The sequence below is a fragment of the Henckelia pumila genome, chromosome 1 (genome assembly GCF_033568475.1).
Source record: "Henckelia pumila isolate YLH828 chromosome 1, ASM3356847v2, whole genome shotgun sequence".
NCBI lineage: Eukaryota > Viridiplantae > Streptophyta > Magnoliopsida > Lamiales > Gesneriaceae > Henckelia > Henckelia pumila.
The window spans coordinates 8,023,213-8,034,433 of record NC_133120.1 but is presented as its reverse complement, the minus strand read 5'-3'; positions in this window follow the sequence as shown (position 1 = coordinate 8,034,433).

Genomic DNA, 11,221 nt, shown 5'->3' with positions numbered 1-11,221 from the left:
GTTTTAATGAAATCTTTGGCACAAATAAAAATATCTTTCTCATAATACAACTTAAAATTGGTTTGCAAAATTAAACAAATATTTCCCATAGCTATGGATTTAACTCTGGAACCATTCCCGAGCCTTGACTGGGTCTCACCCATCCTTAGCCTATTACTTCTTGTCATCATTTTCAACTCATTGCAAATGTGAGATCTACATCTGGTATCCAATACCCAAGAAGTAGTATTAAGAAAAACATTTATTTCAATGTAAAACATACCCTTTGCAGTTCGCAACTGCTCGAGGTATTCCTTGCAGTTACGTTTCCAATGACCGGGTTTCTTGCAGTGATGGCAAACTTGTTTAGACTTGTCCAATTTTGCATGTAACATTTGGCCTTGAGATCATGGTCCAACCATTTCTCTAGTTCGGCCAACCTTTCGGCAGTTACATCAGCCGGGGCTGTTTTCGGAGAAGCCTTTTCTAACACTTAGAAAATCTTTTCCGAACATAGGACAATCTTAACTTATGGAATCATTCTGTATTGTTTGCGCCAGTAAGTTTGTTTTGTTCGAGAATTGAAACATGTGGATTACGAAGATTCATCATAATGATATACTAAGATGAAACAGACAATTATCGATGATTGTTTAATTAATTTACTAAGACATAAAATATGGAAAAATTTATTTTATGAATCTCACTCCCACTATTTTAACGATTTCACTACCCTCTAGTGAAAACGGGATACTGTTTTCCTTAGTGGGAACATGGAGTCCAATTGACAAACTATGGTCCCGAATAATATCAGCCAACCATAATTTTCAAAAGGTAGAGCCCAATTGCTTCCAAAGCAACCTCCACGTTTTTTTACCTCATGTCCAATAAGGGCCCAATAATATGACGCCGTTTATTGTGACACGTCAAGATGACCCATCAATATTAAGTTGTGATGGACGGTCTCCATGTGGATCCCCCAATAATATGAGCCGATCCCATGGGAGTTTCACCCAACTTACAACATGTGTCGATCCAATGTACAGCTTTCCGATAAACGGGCCCCCCCAATAATATGAGCCGGACCGTATCCGCGGGTAGCATCTCATACATTGATCGTTGATGGAAGGTAGGAACATTTAAACAATTTTTAAATTTCCTTTATTTATCTTGATATCAATTTTAAATCATATTTAAAATGAGGGATTTTAATTTTGAAAATTTGTCTCATCATTTAAAATTTGTATGCTTGCGGGATTCATACAATTTAGTCTAAAACATGCATACAACGATAATATCATATATTATATAGGATGATCGATTCCATTTCTAATCGACCCGTGGTTTCCAATCACGAGTCTAAGTCCAATCCTAGGTAATATGCAGGTATGCAATGCAATCCTATTACATTGAGCTTCCAATTTACATTTCTTTAGTCTTTATTGTCTGCTGGGCCCATCTCCGTCTTCAAATCTTCATCTCCCACTAAGTCTAATGTATTTACAATAAATAACTATGACAAGTAGGGGATACATTTTAAGGGGTGGGAACGGGCCATAAACCAGGCCCACTTTTATTACATATGACAATTCATATTGGGCCATAAACCAGGCCCATTAATAAATCCAACAACAATAAAAACAAATGTAAATTCCTAACATACACCTACAAAATTGGTCATGACAATCGATCATCCTTGTCCAATAATATTTAATTCAAAATTAATTTATTGGATAACATGCAATGGCAATTTAAATTAAAAGGATAAAATCATATTCCATATATAAAATCTTATTTTACATACAAAATCATATTTTCTCTTTTTATCAAATAAAATCATATTTTACATATAAAATCTAATTTTATACATAAAATCATATTTTACTCAATATTTGAAAGAGTGGGTGCCCGGTGAGCCAACTTGTGGCTAAGGGCTTTGATGACTCTTTGTATAAACAATATTTTGTTTAATATAATTTACACTTTTATTAATGGCAATGACTTTATCTTTCTTCATATTGTTATATTGTGACATACTATTGTTGTTTTGATAAAGACCTTGAATATACTATAGTGTATGTAAGATGTGGTAGTACATGGGGATGTCTATCATAAAACACATCTTATAGTCACTGTATATTCTAAACGGTTCCTAGTCGATTGAGCCGTCCGTTAATAAGGATAAGGATCGCTCGAGATTGAGACTAGCATTTGCGATGCCAAGTACCACGTTTCATTGGTAAGGAACATAGAGATGTTCAAAGCATGCAAATGGATATTCATACGATGAATGATCGAACTACCCTATCCGGACTTTCCAAGTGGTTATCACTTATCGAGTGGATAAAGTCCGCGGTTTTGGTTGTACATCATTAGTCCTTACTACTTGAAACATCATTGAGACTCTATATGCTAGTACTGTGCTTTGACTCGTTTACCGACTCTATTGGGGTCATCAGGTGTCGGGATTGGGTACAGTTACAACACATATAGGAGTCGATGCATTGTTGTCAAGGATTCACCACATACTTGCGAGTGTGGATATCCTATGCAATATGAGGAAATATCAGTGTGACGAATCTCTGGCCAGAGTACATGATGTGTTTTAAGAAATGGTTTCTTATTAGCACGTGCGATGTCACTATTTGATCTTCAAGATGTATTGCATAGTTATCGAATCTCGAACGACTCTCGATTTACCAATGGTTGTTGATTCGATCGGGATATATGGATGAAGGGACCGTACTGTACGCTAACCAAAATCTATTGGTTCTTGCAGGCACTATCAGTGATACCTAGGGAATCATGGGGCGATGTTGCTAGGCGCTCTTACCATGATTCGATGGGCAAGTCGGAAATTGTTGTTCCGAGTCACAAGGAGTTGTGAGCCCACGGATAGCTGTATCCCTGAACCATTGAGGGTCACACAGAGTAATGGATTTTTAATCCCCGTTGAGATAGTTAAATTTAAAGAGTTAAATTTAATGAACAAAGAAGTGGGACTTCTTATTTAAGAGTAGAGGAGTAAGATTTCCTAAAATGACATAGGGATGGGCATTTTTGGAAATCACTGAATTCGGATTCAGAAAATTTATCTTGACTCTAAAAGATGCAGAAATGGTTTCTGTGAACATTGGTGAAATTGGTTTATCAATCTGAGTCACGATGAATTTTATATTAATTTCTGAACATGCGGGCTTTGCTTGTCAGGCTTGAACTTATGACTAATGGGCCCTAAGCTGTTAGCAGCCCACATTATAAATAAGTTATTGCAGTACAGAAATTAGACAACAGAGGTCACAATTTTCGAAAACCCTAGTTTTCTCTCTAAAAGTGGCCGCCCCCTCCCCTCTGCTCGGGAAAAATCCAGCCTGTGAATTTTGAATTACAGTCTGGTTTAACGGATCAAATTCGTTAATTCTCTTCGTAGAAACTTCTGATAGATTTTCTAGTGCAATCTATCAGAGGGATTAAATCTCTGTTCGTGGACCTGATTGAAGAACAGTTCGTCCATCAGTTCCAGGGATATACAACAAGAGCAGAGTAATCTGTTGGTGTCCATAATCTCGATTCGAGATTGGAGGTAAAAATTTATAATTGTTATTTAATTTTTACACACACAATTTAATCGTAAAGTTTTGATACCCATTATGGAATCGTTCCATATAAAATTTTTAAACTTCCGCTGCACCGGGTGTCACTTCTGATTGATTTGATCACCGTTCTCCAACAGTGGTATCAGAGACAGGTTGCTCAGATCAAGCGATTAAATTAATCGATTGTACAAAAAAAATTTTAAGCCTCGGTTTTTAAAAAAATAAAATTTTTTTGGGCAAAAACACGGGCAGCGATTGGATCGCTGCCCGGGGGGGGGGGTGGGGGGCAGCGCACGGCGCCGCCCATGGGCGGCGACGTGATCGCTGCCCGGCCCGAGCCCATTTGGGGCGCGGGCAGCCCGGGAGCGTCCCGGGCGGCCCGCGAAAATTAATTTTTTAATTTAAAAATTAAAATTTAAATATGTTAAAATTCTATTTTTGGTCCGATCGAAAATTGTTTTTGATTGGTCCACGAGGCGTCGGATCGAATTGTTCGAGTCCGAAAATTTATAGATTTTATCCGTTAAATCAGATTTTATGAAATTAATTATTTTTGGTACAATTGATGATAAGATATGATCTTATGAAAATATTGAGTAAAATATGATTTTATGTATAAAATTGGATTTTATATGTAAAATATGATTTTATTTGATAAAAAGATAAAATATGATTTTGTATGTAAAATAAGATTTTATATATGGAATATGATTTTATCCTTTTAAATTTAATTGTCATTGCATGTTATCCAATAAATTAATTTTGAATTAAATATTATTGGATAAGGATGATCGATTGCCATGACCAATTTTGTAGGTGTATGTTAGGAATTTACATTTGTTTTTATTGTTGTTGGATGTATTAATGGGCCTGGTTTATGGCCGAATATGAATTGTCATATGTAATAAAAGTGGGTCTGGTTTATGGACCGTTCCCACCCCTTAAAATTTATCCCCTACTTGTCATGGTTATTTATTGTAAATACATTAGACTTAGTGGGAGATGAAGAATTGAAGACGGAGGTGGGCCCAGCAGACAATAAAGACTGAAGAAATGTAAATTGGAAGCTCAATGTAATAGGATTGCATTGCATACCTGCATATTACCTAGGATTGGACTTAGACTCGTGATTGGCAACCACGGGTCGATTAGAAATGGAATCGATCATCCTATATAATATATGATATTATAGTTGTATGCATGTTTTAGACAAAATTGTATGAATCCCGCAAGCATACAAATTTTAAAATGATGAGACAAATTTTCAAAATTAAAATCCCTCCTTTTAAATATGATTTAAAATTGATATCAAGATAAATAAAGGAAATTTGAAATTGTTTAAATGTTCCTACCTTCCATCAACGATCAATGTATGAGATGCTACCCGCGGATACGGTCCGGCTCATATTATTGGGGGGGCCCGTTCGTCGGAAAGCTGTACATTGGATCGACACATGTTGTAAGTTGGGTGGAACTCCCATGGGATCAGCTCATATTATTGGGGGATCCACATGGAGACCGTCCATCACAACTTAATATTGATAGGTCATCTTGACATGTCACAATAAACGGCGTCATATTATTGGGCCCTTATTGGACATGAGGTAAAAACGTGGAGGTTGCTTTAGAAGCAATTGGGCTCTACCTTTTGAAAATTACGGTTGGCTGATATTATTCGGGACCATAGTTTGTCAATTGGACTCCATGTTCCCACTAAGGAAAACAGTTTCCCGTTTTCACTAGAGGGTAGTGAAATCGTTAAAATAGTGGGAGTGAGATTCATAAAATAAATTTCGCCTATTTTATGTCTTAGTAAATTAATTAAACAATCACTGATAATTGTCTGTTTCTTTTCAGTATTTCATAAAGATGGATTCGCGCAATCCACTATTCTCTATCCTCGAACAAAATAAACTGACTGGCGTAAACTATACGGAATGGTTCCGTAAGTTGAAGATTGTCTTGACCTCGGAGAAGATGCTCTACGTGTTAGAAAAATCTCCTCCGAAGGAAGCACCAGCTGATGTAAGTCCGGAAGAGTTGGCCAAACTTGATACATGGTGGGACCATGATATCAAGGCCAAATGCTATATGCAAGCCTCGATGTCTGATGAACTCCAGAGGCGATTTGAGGACACCGTGAATGCTGCTGACATTCACGTACAACTCAAGGAACTTTTTGGGGCTCAATCGAGAGCTGAAAGGTTCGCTACTGTAAAAGAGCTAATGACGTGTCACATGCGTGAAGGGACTTCGGTCCGTGATCATGGGGTATGAGTGATTTGGCTCATACAGAAGTTGGCAACGCTTGATTTGGTGTTGGAGCATGAACTCAACGTGGACTTATTACTTCTCTCTCTTCCTTCTTCGTTTGACGGATTTGTGGTAAATTTCAATATGAACAAGATAGAGGCCTCCCTTGAAGAGATGGTCAATATGCTTGTAACATATGAAGCCACTTTAAAGAAGGATAAACCGGCTTTCTTGGTGGGCTCCTCTTCTTCTGCTAAGAAGGGGCCAAGTACAAAGGGTAAGAAACGTTCTGCCCCACCCAAGAAAACCGAACCCGAGAAGAAGTACAAGACAAAGGCTTCAAACATGGAAAAATCCAATGATGTTTGCCATTACTGCAAGAAACCCGGTCATTGGAAACGTAACTGCAAGGAATATCTAGAGCAGTTGCGAACTGCGAAGGGTATGTTCTATATTGAAATAAATGTTTCACTTAATACTACTTCTTGGGTATTGGATACCGGATGTGGATCTCACATTTGCAATGATTTGCAGGTAATGACAAGAAGTCGCAAGCTTAGAATGGGTGAGACCCAGCTGAGGCTCGGAAATGGTTCTAGAGTTGAAGCTAAAGCTGTAGGAGACGTTTATTTAATTTTACAGAATGATTTCAAGTTACTTTTGAGAGACGTTTTATTTGTTCCAGATTTGATTAAAAACATTATTTCTGTTTCTATGCTTGATAGAGATGGTTTTTCATGCAATTTTGTGAATGAGATTTGCAATATTTACAATAATGAATGTTTAATTGGAAATGGAAAACTTGAAAACGATCTATATAACTTAAAATTAAAAGACGTTCCAATAAATTATGTTGATAAACCGGTAACAACAAACAAAAGGAAAATCGATAGTCAAAACCCGGCAAACCTTTGGCATGCTAGACTAGGTCATATTTCCTCAAGGAGGATGAACAAGCTAGTGGGCGAGGGCATGTTTGATATGTCTGATATTAACTCTCTACCTACTTGTGAGTCCTGCCTGAAAGGAAAAATGACTAAATCTCCTTTTAAGGGAAAACCTGAGCATGGTCAAAATCTGTTTGATTTGATCCATACAGACGTTTGTGGTCCATTTAGAATTGGTACTCAATATGGCCACACCTACTTCATTACCTTTACTGATGATTATTCAAGGTATGGGTATCTATATTTAATGAAATATAACTCTGAAGCATTTGAAAAGTTCAAAGAATTCAAGGCTGAAGTAGAAAACAAGCTAGGTAAAAGTATTAAAGCACTTCGATCGGATCGAGGTGGAGAATACTTAAGTACCGAGTTTTTGAACTATCTGAAAGAGAATAGGATTCTCTCTCAGTGGACTCCTCCTATGACACCTCAGCTGAATGGTGTATCGGAGCGTCGTAATCGAACTTTGTTGGACATGGTTCGATCCATGATGAGCTTCACTGAGCTTCCACCTTCGTTTTGGGGCTATGCGCTTGAAACGGCGGTATTGTTGTTGAACAACGTCCACACCAAAGCAGTGGACAAAACACCATACGAGTTATGGAATGGCAAAGCTCCTAAGTATTCGTACTTAAGAATTTGGGGATGTCCTGCTTACGTGAAGCAGACAGTGGGAGATAAGTTGGATAGTCGATCCACCTTATGTTATTTTGTAGGGTATCCGAAGAATTCAATCGGATATTATTTCTATCATCCTGCTGAAACAAAGGTGTTTGTTTCAAGGAATGCCATCTTCTTGGAGAAGGAGTTCTTATTGGATAAGAAAGGCGAGATGATGGAACTCGAAGAAATTCGAGAAGAACCCGAAATACAAAATAATGATCCTACACCTCAGGAACCATTGATAGACACGCCTATACCTAGAAGATCCGAGAGGACTTCTAGACCTCCTATTCGATATGGTCTTCTTCTTGAAGGGGATCAAGATGAACCCGTTGTTGGATGTGATCCAAGAAACTTCAAGGAAGCAATTTCTGATGCGGATTCAAATTTATGGCTTGAAGCTATGCAGTCGGAAATAGATTCAATGCATACAAACCAAGTTTGGTCTTTAGTAGATCCTCCCGATGGAATTGTTCCAATAGGGTGTAAATGGATCTACAAGAGAAAGCTTGGGCCTGATGGTAAGGTATTGACCTACAAGGCACGATTGGTGGCGAAAGGTTATACTCAAAAACAAGGAGTTGACTATGATGAAACCTTTTCACCAGTTGCAATGTTCAAGTCCATAAGAATCCTTATTGCCATAGCTGCTTGGTATGACTATGAGATATGGCAAATGGATGTGAAGACTGCATTTCTTAATGGAAACATTAAGGAAGAGATCTATATGACGCAGCCTGAGGGATACACATCCATGGGAAGCGAGCATAAGGTATGCAAGCTTCAGAGATCGATCTATGGTCTCAAACAAGAATCAAGAAGTTGGAACCAGAAATTTGATGAAACAATAAAGGATTTTGGTTTCATCAAGAACCCGGAGGAACCATGCGTGTACAAGAAAGTAGTTAAGGATGCTGTGACATTCTTAGTACTTTATGTTGATGACATCCTACTCATTGGGAATGATGTAGGGATGTTGCAGTCAACAAAGATATGGTTATCAGGTAGATTCTCGATGAAGGATTTGGGTGAGGCATCCTATATTCTAGGGATACAGATCTATAGAGATAGATCTAAGAGAATGATAGGACTCACTCAAGCAACCTACATCGACACCATATTGAAACGGTTTTCAATGGATGGGTCCAAGAGAGGACATCTACCTATGTGTCATGGAGTTTCTCTATCCAAGTCTATGTGTCCCAAGACTGATGAAGAGATAGAGAAAATGACACATGTACCATATGCGTCAGCCATTGGTAGTATCATGTATGGGATGATATCTACCAGACCGGATGTAGCATTTGCTCTGAGTGTCACGAGCAGATATCAAGCTAATCCCGGTCAAATGCATTGGAAAGCTGTGAAGGACATTCTTAAGTACTTACGAAGGACTAAGAATATGTTCATGGTATATGGAGGAAGAGAACTAAAATTGGAAGGCTATACCGACTCTAGCTTCCAAAGTGACGTGGATGACTCGAAGTCAACCTCTGGATTTGTGTTCATGCTCAATGGCGGCGCTGTCTTTTGGAAGAGTTCCAAGCAGAACACCACAGCGGATTCCACCACTGAGGCAGAATACATTGCAGCATCAGCTGCTGCTAAAGAGGCCGTTTGGATGAGGAATTTCGTCCAAGAGTTGGGCGTCATTCCTGAAGTTGTTGGTCCAGTCCCAGTGTACTGTGACAACACGGGTGCCGTTGCTCAGGCAAAGGAACCAAGGTCTCATCAAAGATCCAAACACGTACTGAGGAAATACCACATCATCCGGGAGATTGTGGAAAGAGGAGACATCACTGTCGAGAGAGTGGCCTCTGCAGACAATATCGCTGATCCACTTACTAAGCCCTTGCCAGGACCATTATTTGACAAACATCGCGAAGCAATGGGTCTACATAGTATGACTAGTTGGCTTTAGGGCAAGTGGAAGATTGAAAGAGTGGGTGCCCGGTGAGCCAACTTGTGGCTAAGGGCTTTGATGACTCTTTGTATAAACAATCTTTTGTTTAATATAATTTACACTTTTATTAATGGCAATGACTTTATCTTTCTTCATATTGTTATATTGTGATATACTATTGTTGTTTTGATAAAGACCTTGAATATACTATAGTGTATGTAAGATGTGGTAGTACATGGGGATGTCTATCATAAAACACATCTTATAGTCACTGTATATTCTAAACGGTTCCTAGTCGATTGAGCCGTCCGTTAATAAGGATAAGGATCGCTCGAGATTGAGACTAGCATTTGCGATGCCAAGTACCACGTTTCATTGGTAAGGAACATAGAGATGTTCAAAGCATGCAAATAGATATTCATACGATGAATGATCGAACTACCCTATCCGGACTTTCCAAGTGGTTATCACTTATCGAGTGGATAAAGTCCGCGGTTTTGGTTGTACACCATTAGTCCTTACTACTTGAAACATCATTGAGACTCTATATGCTAGTATTGTGCTTTGACTCGTTTACCGACTCTATTGGGGTCATCAGGCGTCGGGATTGGGTACAGTTACAACACATATAGGAGTCGATGCATTGTTGTCAAGGATTCACCACATACTTGCGAGTGTGGATATCCTATGCAATCTGAGGAGATATTAGTGTGACGAATCTCTGGCCAGAGTACATGATGTGTTTTAAGAAATGGTTTCTTAGTAGCACGTGCGATGTCACTATTTGATCTTCAAGATGTATTGCATAGTTATCGAATCTCGAACGACTCTCGATTTACCAATGGTTGTTGATTCGATCGGGATATATGGATGAAGGGACCGTACTGTACGCTAACCAAAATCTATTGGTTCTTGAAGGCACTATCAGTGATACCTAGGGAATCATGGGGCGATGTTGCTAGGCGCTCTTACCATGATTCGATGGGCAAGTCGGAAATTGTTGTTCCGTGTCACAAGGAGTTGTGAGCCCACGGCTAGCTGTATCCCTTAACCATTGAAGATCAAATAGTGACATCGCATGTGCTACTAAGAAACCATTTCTTAAAACACATCATGTACTCTGGCCAGAGATTCATCACACTAATATCTCCTCAGATTGCATAGGATATCCACACTATCAAGTATGTGGTGAATCCTTGACAACAAAGCATCGACTCCTATATGTGTCGTAACTGTACCCAATCCCGACACCTGATGACCCCAATAGAGTCGGTAAACGAGTCAAAGTACAGTACTAGCATATAGAGTCTCAATGATGTTTCAAGTAGTAAGGACTAATGGTGTACAACCAAAACCGCGGACTTTATCCACTCGATAAGTGATAACCACTTGGAAAGTCCGAATAGGGTAGTTCGATCATTCATCATATGAATATCCATTTGCATGCTTCGAACATCTCTATGTTCCCTACCAATGAAACGTGGTACTCTGCATCGCAAATGCTAGTCTCAAACTCGAGCGATCCTTATCCTTATTATCGGATGGCTCAATCGACTAGGAATTGTTTAGAATATACAGTGACTATAAGATGTGTTTCATGATAGTCATCCCCATGTACTACCACATCTTACATACACTATAGTATAATCAAGGTCTTTATCAAAACAACAATATTATATCACAATATAACAATATAAAGAAAGATAAAGTCATTGCCATTAATAAAATGTAAATTATATTAAACAAAGATTGTTTACACAAATAGTCATAAAAGCCCTTAGCCACAAGTTGGCTATCCGGGCACCCACTCTTTCAGTTCTTGCCTTACCGTCGGGATCAGGTGATTTTGTAGTCTTCACTAATGCTTCTCTCCAGGGTAT